This window comes from Sinohyriopsis cumingii, chromosome 4 (assembly GCF_028554795.1).
Source record: "Sinohyriopsis cumingii isolate HCF-2022 chromosome 4, ASM2855479v2, whole genome shotgun sequence".
Taxonomy (NCBI): domain Eukaryota; kingdom Metazoa; phylum Mollusca; class Bivalvia; order Unionida; family Unionidae; genus Sinohyriopsis; species Sinohyriopsis cumingii.
Window position 1 is genome coordinate 119,854,708 of NC_142964.1, and position 16,274 is coordinate 119,870,981.

The window sequence follows — 16,274 nt, forward strand, 5'->3', positions numbered from 1 at the left end:
ATATATATATATGTAATGTTGGCTATCAGATAATACGACGGATTAAATAGGGAAAGCTAATCTCAATAGAGTAATTTTGTTGTATTGATTTATTTTATCCAGGTTTAATTATAAATAAAACAACAGAGAGAGTGATAAAGAAGAAACAAATAAAAAATACATTGATTGGATTTCGTTTAGTTACACCCCACGTGGGAAAGATTCATAGTCGGAGCTAATTCCTATCGTGTGTATGCTATTAGAGACAAATGAATCAAGCTAGGTCTGAAATAAATGGAGAATGGATAAGTAAGTGGTATTTGCAGGAGAATCAAATAAACAAATACTTTTAAAGCGTTTTAAAATCAAGAAATTTTGCGCCAGACTTGTCTCCTTTATCTAAAATCGTATAATACTATTTGGTAACTTCAATTAGAGTTGTTTGGCAAGAATATGTTTCATGCAATCCAGATTATGCAAAATAAATGCCTGCATTTATTTGGATAAAAATGTAACAGTTTATTTATGTTTCTGAAAGATAGTATAAACAGTGGGAAGTACAGATATCGGTCGATAATCAAGGGAATTGGATATAGAACCACTCCTAGAGATAGGTAGAATCTGATGTCATCATGAAATACCGATAGAACTGCTTTTGTTGAGCTGGAATGCGAAGTGGGCTGATAATTCTTAAGTGGGCTGATAACTGAAGTACATATATTTAAAGCTGTTTACATTAGTTTCTGTAGCTTTGGAGGTACCTGGTTCCATCTGTAATATTTAGACACCAGTCTCTTTTATGTAGGGAGTATTCACTTTTAAGTAAAAAGCATTAACTTTTATGTGGGGTATTAACTTTTATGTAGAGAGTATATTTACTTTTATGGTGGGATTATTCACTTTTATGTGGGGTATTCACTTTTATGTTGAGGGTAAATTCACTTTTAAGTAAGAAGTATTCACTTATGTGTAGTAATATTAACTTTTAAGTAAGAAGTATTCACTTTTTTGTTGGGGATTCACTTTTATGTAGAGTGTATATTCACTTTTATGTAGGGAGTATTCACTTTTTACGCTCCAAGTTATCTTCTCATCAGCAATTTCAATCAGTTTATCTGGGTTAAAGCTGTTCCATTCTGCGGATTCCAAGACAGTGGCAAACTTTGCCAGAAATATATTAAGCTATTGTACTATTTTATGGTCTGTAATGAGGTCGTCAGTCTTAAGTCCAATTGGCAAGAGAGGAATTTTCATTCTTGCATAATGTTTTAAATTGGTTCCAGAGAATCGTGTATTTTTTATTTGTACGCGATGACTTCCCCAAAGGCACGTAATTTAGATTCAAATAAAATGAAAGCATAATGTTGTAACCATATTTCTTGTAGATGAACCAAACTTTATCTTTTGGTAGTAGTCCTTAGTTTTGCAAATACTTCATTGGTTAGTCAGGCTAAAAATGATTTAGTCCTTGCTTTATTTTGGTGGGAAAGTGTTTCTTAAGAAATGGTAATAAACAGATACTCCAGCTAGCGTCGTTTTCAGTAATATCATTACAGTCTAAATTAAGTCCGGACAAGCTGTATTTAGCTGACAAAGAAAATAATTTTCATTGAAGTTTGTATCGCTTTTGGACATTACTGTGACATTGTCTAGTATGGTGTTAAATACGAGCTAAAATTAGCCTAATTAATATTAAAAACGCATACAAATTCCCATAACAGCTGATTAGATAGAAAATAAATAAACTATACCACTAGAAAAATATGACTGCACACAACCCCATTTCCCCGTGAGACTGAACATAATGAATCCTCTTTGAATATCTCGTTACTAAATATAATTCTTCACTTTATTGAACCGTAGGAAAATCCCATTAGCACTTACAAGTGCGTGCATTGTTCGTCGTCGTTGTCATTTTGGGGTCCAATTAGGGGGAGCTGATAATCAAATTTGAAAAAGTATTAGACTGGGGGATTAGACGAGTAAAGAGCTACACTGAGTCAATATTGTGCCCGACGGATCGTGTATGATCTATTTGCCGTTTAAATATCTCTTGTATACAATACAGTAATGTTAGTATATGCATGTATTGTCAGTTCATCTCATTGGCGACAAGTTGGTGTGAAATTCTTTGCTTTTTTATTCAAAGAAATTCGTGCAATTTGAATTAAAATTCTTACAAAAGTAAGTTTATGAATATTCCAAAGCAAGTTGATTGTAAAGAAAAACAATCTTGCAGTGGACGAAACATTCTCTTTCGTAAGTTACTGATGCAAGTTTTCTTTCATAAAATAAACAACACCGTAAACACAACTGTCTTCGTCGTCTTGATCATTACTTTACAGGGTACCGGTATATCCGACTCGTGTTCTAATTGGTTCCATCATGCTCTAAGATATACAAAAATAGTGTTCTTTATTCTCTTATAACGTAATGTCCTTTAACTTGCATATTATATGCGGCTTGAACAGTTGACTTAATAGCTAAGTTGAACAAAATAATATGACATATGCTGCATGTGACTTTTGCGCACTGGCTTGATATTCAGTGGCGTACTAAGTGTAAATGGCTCACAGGTGACGATGATGGCCCAAAGGGCCAGAATACAACGCCCAAAGGCCGAAGCCGGGAAAGGTTTCTTGGGAGGGGGCACCCCATCCCACACGGAGCCTGGCCATCAACGATTTTCCTGTAATTTAATCCGTTTGGTGGCTTTTCCTGTCACCTAATATGGATAGTCCGATAAATCAACCACACAAATCGGTGTTGATACTGATGTACGATGTTGTGGGTATGATGTCACCTGTTCATTAAAATATGCAATTTTGCTGCATGCAAATCATTTTGGAACAAACCCGCGTACACTTTATACACATAGCGGTAACTGGTAATAGCCATATCTAGCGCGAAATTCAAAATGACCACAGGACAGATGGTTGTGCTATTCCAGGTGGATTTACAAATCACCAAACATATGATTTGCTCAGAAAATATAATCTACATGTCACCAAAAGAACCCTTCAGCCGACGCTAGCTGCACTGTTACGTATATTTGATTTAATTTGTGTTTGATTTAATTTGATTGTTTGTGGGTATTGGAATTTTTTTATTTTCTTTACATGTCAATTTTATATAATTTTATTTACAAGGAATTTGATATTTTCCGAAAAATTCAGTTTGACCTGAAAGTTTCCATAAATACCTAATAATAGAAACACTTGTTTCTATTTTTGGCTTAGTTCCTGGCCTTGATTGAGGATCAAGTAAACAGGGGTTACGTGATTTTATTTTATAGGTAAACATGATCACGTGATCCTCTATTTCGCAATTAGGCATTTCCAAAAAACGCGAAATACTTAGTATTAATAGTGATGTTTAGAGAGAGATCTAAGAATCAGGGCTTTTAAACACTTGATGTCAAGTTGTTTTCTTCTGTTGTGGCCAGTATTGAAGATTTTGAGTTTTTGAGTTAAATGTTAATTTTTCTTCAGAATATTTGGACTCTAGAATATTAATTCGTTTATCTGGAAATAGTAATGTATTCATACAGAATTCCTGAACAAGGACGTATCTTAAAAATTTATGGGGGATTACCAAAATCGGATGATTAATTATTATGTTTCTGCAAGGAACTGTAGACTTCAACACAGTACAGTCTACATCATACGTCATTGCTTTCCATCTTGGATTCTTCGTCGGGACTCGAACTTGAAATCACATGAACATTTTGTTATTAGGACTTCTAAAATAGCATTCGTGGATTATTCTTGGATTATATTTGGATTTGATTCTTAAAACCGCAAGTTCATATTTTTTCTTCATTTTTACAGTATTTTTCCAAGGAAATAAATAAATAAATTGTTATATTTTTCAAAGCATTTTGCTTTCAGTCTTTCTTGTGTTACTGTTTATTCAATCCTAAACACGTAACATAAGAGCAAGGTCACGAGAAATACCGGTAAGTGTATAAAATATACATCGATGTGTGCAGCCAAACTTGAATGCAGATAATTGCAGCTTTTAATGAATACGTGATATCAGCCCCTCACCCGAAAATCAATGTCATCACGGATGAAGGGCTGATTTATCGGCCTACTAACCTGTATCATTCACATTAAACAATCAAGCACCATTTTATGCATGTCTGTCATTTTAACATTAGGCCCATTATTCAAAGTGAAGACACGTGTTACAAACTGCAACACCTTACAACGGAGACATTTAACTAACAGTTTAAAAATAAATTATAATTTTTTTTATCAAAACGGCGCTCCCGAAATTCGCTGGTTCAGAACCCCCCAAAAATCTAACGACTATTGTTCTACAATAGTAAGAGTACAAAGATGTGAAGAATTTTCGCCTAACCCAAGCAACCTTTCACAGCGCATTCGTGAGTCATTTTCTTTTCATTAATAAACACCACACAAATAATTTTAACTCAGAAACACAATCCTTCAGCAACAATCACTGTAACGTTTTGATGTTTGATTTCGTCATTTACTACCGAACGCAATAAACACCTGCCTATAGACACGATTCAAACCAAATCAAAACCGATACAAATTCAATGTCGATATTAAAGAAATCGTCCTTATTTGATATTAACGATTTCTGCAGGAATTTACAAAAAAATATAATTCCCTATACCATTCCTACAAATCTGACTACAAGTGTTTGTCTGATGGATTCGTAGATAGACGTATATTTAAAATGATTTGCTCCCAGGCGATATAATTGATCGTTATCTGGATCACTCTCACGAAAGAGGATTAGCGGGGTGTTGGGTGGGTTGGGCGATGGATAGTGTAGAAGTTTGTTCATTAGGCACGCGCTGGCAGCAGAAACGAGTTTGCAAGTTATTGTTATACGGGTGCGTTATGTAATTTGCTGATAGGGCTCAATTCAAGATTAACAAATTTACAAACACGCATTCTTGACAAATTGTTGTAATAGCAGTTTTGGGTGCGCAAGATCTCTGGCGCCCGGGGCAACTGCCCCGTCCCGCGTTCGTCCATTTGTATGTTACTGATTAATATTTGCATTGTGAGTGCTTAAAGTTTACACCAATGAAAACAATCGTATGGTCTCCGAATTATGAAAATAACACTGTGACGCCATTATTGCGATTCCTTCACTTATACATTTTTGTCTGTCCATTCTTCGGATTTAAGAATTATTCCACAACAGTATCCTTCTAGCCAATAAGTTGTTTTAAGTAATAGAACAGACCAGTGTCCTTCTAGTCATAGATATTGTTTTACAAACTGGATCAGGGATTTTGTTTTCTAAATTAAAGAATACGTATCCAATTTTACTGAGTAATGTCTTTTTTCTGTTATCGAATGTACTATATATCGAAACAACTGAGGCTGCATTGTCACAACGTGAACATTTCTTTGAGGCCGTGGCATTTGAAGGCTCTGTACAACATATTGTAATGTTATTCGTTATAAGTATATTATTAAAAAGTGAATTAATTTAAAAGTGAAAAATGTCTGGACGCTTTAGATTCTTTACGTCCTTTAATAATAGAATTGTCCATGACAGACAAAGAAGTGACAGAACACAAATCCCCTCTTCTTCTTGTATCGAACCTAATCAGTCATCTTATATTCCAATATTTGACATCAGCCTAGCAAGCATGCTACTAAAATACTATCATTAACGGCTAAAAATTCAGCAAGGTGTTATTAGGACTTCATTATAAGGAGCAAGCTATGTATTTGTCTTCATTAAGCAATCATACTGAAAACTATCCACCTTCCTTACACGTAAAAGTTGTTCAGATATCACCGATTTTAACTAAATTAGATACTTTGGCGCATAAAGATAATTTTCTTCAGAGTAACAGAGAAATGTGTCATCCATCCCACAACATCAGGATCAAGTCAAAATATAATGGATTGAAATTAGTTGCATATTACGGGTTCTGGAGATGGGATGAATCGGGAGTTGGGGGTGGGTGGTAGGTGGATGCAACATAGAAAATTGTATACGTGTTTTAATTCGCCAAATGCAAAATTGTTTTGACATCAACACTTACTCAAAGAATTATTTAGAGCGAATTCAAACAATATATCATATAAATTAATAAAATTGTATTGTCTTCGTAAAAACTACCGACAATAAAAGGACCATCTCGTAACCGCCACAGGGTCCTTTTTCAGGGCCACGCTGGTATCCATAAATAGAAATACTTCTAAATAGTTCCAAGTTGTTTGTATTTCTGCTTGTTTGTAAGTACATATATATATATATATATATATATATATATATATATATATATATATATATATATATATATATATATATATATATATATATATATATATATAAGTTTGATTTTTCATTGTGTAAAATATATTTTATTACCTTTTGTCTTTAAGTTTTATAATTTATAACATTCTGTTTTTAAAAAAACCTATGCGCATGCATACACGATTTCAACATTTTGTCATTTGCTAATATGCAAACGGTCTTTTCTTTATAACAAATTATTTGCACATGTGTGCTGGATGTGATGGTATATCTCTATTGACTCCTCTATGTTAAATTCCGTAAAACCCCTGAGTGACATCCTTATGTTAAATTCCCCTTTCTTCCATGGTGCCATGATGTTATGTTAAATTTATCGAGGGTTTAACATTAAATTGCCCCTACTATATTTGTTCCCTTGTTCAAGTTTGCCGGAGAGTAGGTTGTTCTATTTGCAATAGTGCCATTTTTCCTCATACCTCTTCATTCTTCAGGCCATCATCGTATATTTTCTATTGCTCTCTTTATTCCCGAAAACTCTTCACACCCATTGACGTAGAGGATATTATTCTGCATTACCTCCATGTACAGATGAACACAAAACAGTGAACAAAAACGTCTTCTTATCTGCAGTTTTAATAAATATGTCGAAATCATGAAGTTTACGGAGACAAAGATATTTATTCAGACGTATAATTACATATGCAACAGGCCTTTATATGCTGAGAATTAGTCGGTAATCATTTCAAGGTGAACAGTGAGGTAAGTAGTCGAATCATTGTTATAAAAATAAAATTGACGCAAGTTTTGTTTAATTATCTAGCTGGGTCATTTGAAATAATTATCAAAAACGAAATTGACAAAGAAATCATGAAAGTAAATATACAGTTAACAACATTATGATCATATTATTAACCCAAGTATGCTAATTGTACCACATGACTCCGCACGTCAGGAACTGGAGGCGGAAGAGGCTAAGGTGGGGATTGTTTTTATTATTTTCTTTATTTAATCAATTAACCTGATGCTTATTTTCCCTCTGACTTGTCAGCTTCAGTCATTCTTATTTTCTAAACAGGAACCAAAACTTTGTGTGCTGTCGCGAGTTATTGTTGCTGTGGCGACAATTGGTACGCGGCGAAAATTGGTCTCTAACCAGTATCCATTTAAGATCCTCTATTTATTCATTGGGACATCACACAAAGCCTTATACATTGGAACATCATACAAAGCCTTATACACTGGGACATCATACAAAGCCTTATACACTGGGACATCATACAAAGCCATATACATTTGGAAATCATACGAAGCCTTATACATTGGGACATCATACAAAGCCTTATATATTCAGACATCACAGAAAGCCTTATACACTGGGACATCATACAAAGCCATATACATTTGGAAATCACACAAAGCATTATTCATTTGGACATCACACAAAGCGTTGTTCATCTGGATATCATTCAAAGCATTATACATTGGAACATCACACAAAGCATTATTTATTTGAACATCACACAAAGCATTATTCATTTGAACATCACACAAAGCATTATTTATTTGAACATCACACAAAGCATTATTCATTTGAACATCACACAAAGCATTATTCATTTGAACATTTGAACATCACACAAAGAATTGTTCATCTAGATATCATTCAAAGCATTATACATTGGGACATCATACAAAGAGTTACATATTTTGATATCATAAAAGTGTTATACATTTTGTTATAATTGGGTTATGTTATATTTTCCTCTTTCTCTGAAAGACAGATGGTGATTACATGCAAATTGTCTAAATGCGCTTTTCCTCCCCACTCACCACCAACACATTAGTCGTCTATTTCATGAATTTAATATCAACTTTATTAGTGGAACTTTCTAATTTGACCTAGCATTGTTTCGAAATAATAAGCAAAAGCTCATAATAGGACGAAATACGAACGTCATTTATAACATCAATATCTCGAATTGACAACGTTCACATAGATAAAAGTTGTACCAGAATCTCACGATAATATGTAAAAATCCATTTGTACGTGGCTTCGCTGTCTCATATTAACTGCTGCCCTTGTGTCTTTGTGCCATACATTTCTAGATATAAATCGAATTTCGCTTCTTGTATAGACATTTCCTGTAGACGGTACTTACATAGTTATCGCCTCCTCCCCGATAGGTGTCATCAATTGCGTCGGCCATTAAGGAACTGATTAAGCCTGGCTACCCTGCATTGCAGACTTTGTTTACCTATTTATAATAACAAATATGTTAGCGCTGCACACTTATTTCAAATTACTTAATAATTCATCTCAAGAAACTAACACAAGCATCCAGCAAGGGATCACGTGTGTCAGGGATTGATTAAGATTAATGCAATAAACTCCCAACGAACAGTGCAAAACTAGTGGCTAATTAGCCTGAGCCCTTCCGACTCTTCAATGAGTCTTTTTCAAATTCAAATGCAAAACACAGAAAAAACAAACAAATAAAACAGAAAAAACCGTTGTGTTTGCAAAACTTTACCTGCCTGTTCTACAGGAATTAAACCTTTAAATTTATTATTTTACAACTAGTTCATTTAAACTTGCTGGGGATGCTGGAAAATATTTTTATTGACCTAGAAATCGATGAGCCATCTCTTATTTTACGTAAATATATGTAAACACAAATTATATCCCGGATATTTCATTGTTATGGTAGTAGTTATAGGCTACTAAGCAAATTTAGAGAATCATTTAAAATAAAATTTGTCGGCTGCAAAAGTTAAATTTTATTTGTGCATAGGTGTCTTTTTCTAGTCTTCTTGGTTTATACCGCTTGGTTTCAATGTTTGATGGCGGCGTATCCAGTACGATTCCAAAAATAAACGTGTTAGTACAATAGTTATAAATGATACACAAAAAATTAATAACTCACATACTTCTGTAGCTGAAGATCTGCAAGTCCTTACATTTATTGGCGTGGTCCCTCTCAGACTCCATCATAGAGAATACCCCCTAGTACCAAAATTGAATGATTGTATGTGTTTTTTGTTGCCCCCATATTATATGCAGTGCGTGTATATTCAAATATAATTTTGTCAGATTTATTAAGTTGGATTAGAGTTTTGTATACCGTATGAAGGTATTAGTTCAGGAAATTCGAGTTATGGCAATTACTAGCAAATCTGGTGAAATCAGAGCAACAAATATATATATATATATATATATATATATATATATATATATATATATATATATATATATATATATATATATATATATATATATATATATATATATATATATATTAGGAGTAATATCGAGACAAGTCTAATGTAATTCGGGCAGTTTTGAGAGTAATTCTTTAGTACAAATAAATAAATAAATAAATATATAAAAATAATAGTGTGTATGCTTGTTTGGTGTTTGCATGTTTGTGATTAGCGGAAAAATAGTAAGAATTCTGACAAATTGCATGTTTGTTGTGTAGTTCATTTGTTTGTTTTTCCGTAATCAAGAATGTCCATTTGTAGTCCATAAATTGTAACCATTTTGTAATCAAAAGATTTTGTAATCCATTTTGTAATCATACAATTTTGTAGTCCGTTATTGTAAATTTTCCACAAATCCTAGTGTTAAGTATTGTCTTGAATCTGAAGTCCGTATTCGTTTCATTTCATGATTAAATAAGGTATTAAGTCCGTTGTCTTAAATCAAATCGGTATTCGTTTCTTTTGGTGAATTCGTGGTTCATTTTATTCTAACAAATTGCCTACTTGTGTTGTAATGCATTTGTGTTGTATTCCGTAATCAACAATGAGTTAACCGCTCACCTACAAGACGTTCCGTAATGTAAAAGTTTTGACCTACGGTGAGGTATTTATACACAGACGATGCCGCAAAACATCGTCTGTGCGCTGGAAGTATTCGGTTCTTTCCATCGAAAGCACTTATGGAGAATGTCAATAATGAGCAGAAGAATCGACAACTATAATTTCATTTATACACAACTGAAATATCATCAGCTAGGGTTGGATTTCCCACAGCTAAAGACCCAATCTTTGTTCCAAATCCACTTTTTTCTAAATGGAGTAGCGAGTCATTTCTAAATATTGTAGACATCTAGGTTGACAAAATGCATTCTTCTCTCACCCCTTAACTAAATGGGAAAAAGTCCAAATAATGCCCATTGACAAGGATTTTCTTCAGTAAAGTTTATGTACGTATTTACAATTATCAAAAGGGATTAACATGAATTCCCAGTGTGAATAATTTAAAACGAAACCCTTTGTGCCTTACGGTGTAGAATGCCTTTGTTGCCTCAAAAACCCGTGGACCCATGTTTACGTTATACTGTACTGATAGCAACTTGATGTTGTACCCATTTGGTAATCATGTTGGTGTGAAAAAAGATGTTGGAATTTGTATCATTCAACTAAGTGACCAGACGCCCATAAATAATTTTCTCAAATGTTTTATTTTTTACATAATAGGCAGGGAAGTAACATACCTGTAACTTTCGACGGAGTTCCTTGACTGATTTCTACCTTTGTACAATGGTATTAATTACCCTTTTTGCAATCTACATGTATGTAGGATTGAGTAATCATCTGATTAAATAGTGTTGAGGGATAATATATGAGATAATCACTGTCATGAATCAAATATTCGTTGCAAATACGATCATGGCACAACGCTTTGAATTTCTTTACACTGTGAATGATTTCTTTATTTTACTTAACACTGATACTGTTCTGTAAGGCCTCTATATGACCTGCATCAGCTTGCGGAGATCGACCTAATTCCCGCTGTATAAATGCATAGACTTTATACGCCAGACTTTAATTGATGTACCTTTAATTGATGTACCTTTAATTGATGTACCTTTAATTGATGTACCTTTAATTGGTGTAATAAGTATAATAGCAGATGAAAAGCACAAAAAACATCAAGACCAAACGAAGGAGACACAAATATTATGACTGCTAATCGATGTGGCATCGGGTAATCGGTTAATAGTTTTCAGGAATTTTCTTGCCAATATTATAGATGAGCAATTGTGATAGGACTAAATACACACACACACACACACACACACACACACACACACACAAAACTTCGACAAATCAGCCCCCGAACCTGTATGGGCTTCGTGATTGTCAGGGATTTGACATCGCCTACATAAACATTGAAATTATCGCCGATATATTTTTTTGTGCACAACACATATCGATCTTTTGTAGATATATACCAATTTTTGCCGCGGCTCTTGAGCTACTGTGGTCCGCAAGAGCCTTTTGGCGATTTGTACGGCGTAAGTCTTTATTGAATCTCGTTTTTGATAACTTCTACATCCAAATGAAGTCGCATAACCCTCGCACCTGTCGTTATATTGAATTACAAGGCTACTTAGGTGGTTATTTGCCATTACATCAATATCCAGTCACACGAGACTTTCGCTCATTGTAAATATTATGGCCATGTGACGACTCTAGCTTTTGTGGATTCGTCATTTGACCATCACATGATGAACTGCAGTCATGTGACATTTTTGAAGAACGCTCCAAAGTATATAATAGATGGATTATCTGACAGTCTTCTCTGCAATCTGGGTTACGGTCTAAAATTAAAAGCTTAACAACGTAAATCCAAACTTAAATTAGTCCTGAGAAGTCAATGCTTTTGCTTCTTAATCAGGCGAATTTACAACAAGCATTATTTTAAACCCCTTTTCCATTATAAAGATAATTTTATTAAATATGTTTTACACAATATAACATAATTATTTTCGGTTGCTGTTGGATTTAGCAAAGACACGGAAATCAGCCTCGTGAATGACATGTTTATTGATAATATATGACTCTAACACCATACTCGTGCAGATAAAAACCAGTGATAGATTTAACATAACGAAGCGCACAAAGACAAACAGCTGAGATAAGGAAACGATTTAGTTCCGAAATGGAACTAATAAGAATATGTAATTTCAACGAGCAATCCAACGAGATTTGACGTATGGAACGTATAAACAAATATAATTGATAAATAGATCCATCACCATGGATGATCAATGTATATAATTTATACACACATATGAACAATGTATTATATTATCACCATGGATGATCAGTGTACAGAAGTTATACACACACATGAACAATGTATGATTCTATCACCATGGATGATCAACGTATAGAATTTATACACACATATGAACAATTTATGATTCTATCACCATGGACGGTCAATGTATAGAATTTATACACACATATGAACAATGTATTATATTATCACCATATATGATCAATGTATAGAAGTTATACACACACATGAACAATGTATGATTCTATCACCATGGATGATCAATGTATAGAATTTATACACACATATGAACAATTTATGATTCTATCACCATGGACGGTCAATGTATAGAATTTATACACACATATGAACAGTGTATGATTCCATCACCAAGGGCTATCAATAGACAAAATATACGAAAAAATATAAACAATGAATGGTTCATCCAGATGTAAAATGAATGTATGATTCATTTTCACTCGTTTAGCGATATTCAATTATTGATTTCACCAATATAGTTATATGGATTAATATTGATCAAAAATATAATATGCGTACCTCCTGGCGTCCAAGTGACGATGACCTTGTATTTCCGGTTCCACGGTTCGCATCGAATGGTCAAAGAGCCATCATGCATGTTTCGCCCATCTCAGTCTTCCGAAAGATCCCCCTCGAGCCTCCTTATTCCCTGCAGACCCATTGGTCCTGAAGTATATTTGACACACTGCGAGTGAATTAGCACCGTCTTCAGAGTCAACGTCGCCATCAATCACAGCATCCGGGTTAATCCAATATACATGTACTACGACACACCATGAAAAAACAGCTGAACATATAATAACTGATTTGTGTAAAACACGAGACACGGTCAAGTACGAATACAATGATGTGCACATTGCGCATGCGCCTACATGAATTGGCTTTCTTACACATTAACTCACAATTGTTCCAGATTAGTATTATAATAACCACGTTCATAAACGATTGCGTGTCCGACAGGAATAATCTCACTGAATTATACGAACTCGAACATTAGTAATCCTTTAGTCATTACACTGGTCAACAGTGAAATCATTACTGACTTGAAAAGGCCCTAATCTGTAGTATTTTGGTGTGCCGAACACGAATATAACCGTGAAAAATTTGTATTGGCTCTCGTTTTGAAGATATTCATATACCTCATTTTCTATGTTTCACTGTGTAAATTTCTCCAGTAGGACTGCAGCAACATCCGGAATAATGATGTAACATTGCATAATACCATCATGCTCACATCATCCACAGTTGATTGCATCATTTTCTGATGCAATGCAATACTAATGCCATGTTGCTGCTGAAGTAAGTTGACGTCAGCAGTGTACTATACATGTGTAGGCCTATTATACTAATGCCAGGCGGCTGCTGAAGCTGGCGTAAGCAGTGTACTATATAAAGCCCAATCAGATAGGTTCAGCATTTAAAATATTTTAGACGTTGTGCGAGACAGTTCAAGCTACTGTTACATAAAACTTATTATTTTATCCATTTACGTACAATAAAGAACAGTAATGCCTCGAAAGTGTGTTAATACCGCGGACAATTTTTGCTATATTTGTGGGGAAGTGACATTTGCCAACCAGAAGAAAAGTATCAATTCTCAAGTGAAGAAGGCATATCATCTTTACTTCGGATGCAAGGTTGGTGACCAAGACAAGCCTTGGGCTCCGCATATATGCTGTGCTACATGTACAACACAGCTTTCACAGTGGTTGAATTGCAAAAGGTCATCAATGCCGTTTGCAGTCCCAATGGTGTGGAGAGAGCCAAGCAACCACCTAAATGACTGTTACTTCTGCTTGGTTCCTCCTCTTTCCGGCGGAATAACGAAGCGAAAGAAGTCGAGAATAGTCTACCCAAACATTCCGTCTGCATTGAGACCAGTTCCACATGGTGAGGGACTTCCTATTCCAGAACCTCCAGCAGAATATTCTCTTGATTCATCTGACGAAGACAAAGGTGAGTCGACCTGTTCTTCTCCTGGTCCATCAGCATGCAGTGATCCAGATTTTCACTGTGGTGCATCATCAACCCCACACAGAATAACACAGGAAGAACTAAATGACCTGATTCGTGATTTGGACTTATCAAAGAACAAGGCAGAATTGCTAGGATCAAGACTCCAACAATGGAATCTTCTAGAAGAAGATGTCACAATTACTGCATATCGAAAGCGCCACCAGCAATTGGAGCCTTTCTTCAGAAAGGAAAGTAATCTGATATTCTGTTCCGATATTGAGGGCCTCATGAATGCTTTAAAAATCACTCATGACCCACAAGAATGGAGACTATTTGTGGACTCTTCGAAACTGAGTCTCAAGGCTGTGCTTTTGCACAATGGAAACATTCTTCCATCTATTCCAGTAGCGTATGCTGTCCACATGAAAGAGACATACGATAACTTAAGGCAGCTACTGAATTCCATTGAGTATAACAAGTACAGCTGGCACCTCTGTGGTGATTTGAAGGTAGTTGCCCTTTTAATGGGACTGCAGCAAGGATATACAAAATACATGTGTTTCTTATGCGAGTGGGATAGCCGAGCAAGGGAAATGCACTACATGAGGAAGGAATGGACTCACAGGCAGAATGTAGCCATTGGAGAGAAGAATATCCAACACCCAGCTCTGGTTGAGGCTCAGAAAATCTTGCTACCACCCCTTCACATCAAACTAGGTTTGATGAAGAACTTCGTGAAAGCCATTGACCGGACTTTGCCAGCATTCCGATACCTGCATGAAAAATTCCCTCGACTCAGCGAAGCAAAGATTAAAGAGGGAGTTTTTGTGGGTCCTCAGATTCGAGAGCTTTTCAAAGATGACCGGTTCAACAACTTGCTGGAAGGTGACGCGAAACAAGCATGGAATGCTTTTCGCCTAGTTTCTACAAACTTCCTCGGAAATGTTAGGGCAGAAAACTATAAGGAACTAGTAGAAGACATGTTGATGAAGTATAAGAAACTTGGCTGCAATATGTCTCTAAAGATTCACTTCCTTCATTCCCATTTGGATTTCTTTCCTAGCAACTGTGGTATTGTTAGTGATGAACACGGCGAACGTTTTCATCAAGATATCGCAACAATGGAACAAAGATACCAGGGAAAATGGTCCACTACAATGCTGGCTGACTACTGCTGGACACTCCTCAGAGATGCTCCCGAACAGCTGTACAAGAGACAGGCGAAGAAATCTAAGATGTAGTCAATGACTTGATTTTTTATAGGTAGGCTATTACAGTTGACCTTTTACTATTGGAATGCATTTCGTTATGTAAACATTAATTTCTTGCAGATTACAAAAAAACTAGAGCCAATTTTGCAATTTGACTGTCATATTCGTGTTCAGCACATAAAAATTGATAAGAATTGACTAATTTTATTTCAGTAACATGACTTTTGTAAAAATTTGTTGTCCAGTGTTATTAATGCATGCAACATATAAATTAATTCAATTTATCTGTTCAGTTATTAAAATGGCGAACTTGAATCGGGCTATAGTTATCTGATGGCATGGCATTATGTGACTTAGGTCTTACTACCAGTAGAATTTAGAAGAAATTTGGAAACATCCAATATCACATCACATAAAAGGGATAACAGGAAAGAAAATAATCTAATATTTCACACGCCTCTACATAAATCATTCATTCAAGGTATACATTTTCTCAAGGTTATCATTATAACCTGGCTATTACTGGCAAATAATATTAGAATTATTAATAGACGTGAATGACATCGAGTGTACCAAAGTATATAATTTTTGCATGGGCATTTTGAAATATTTTATTTAAAAAAAGATATATCCTAAAGGACGCTATTTGTGTTTTGTATTCTGATCTTCATTAGTCCAATTCGCCCCAAGCAGGGCTTGTTATATCGCCTCAAGCAAGGCTGGTTATTTCGCCACTGCGGGCCTTCATGTTGGACCAGCAG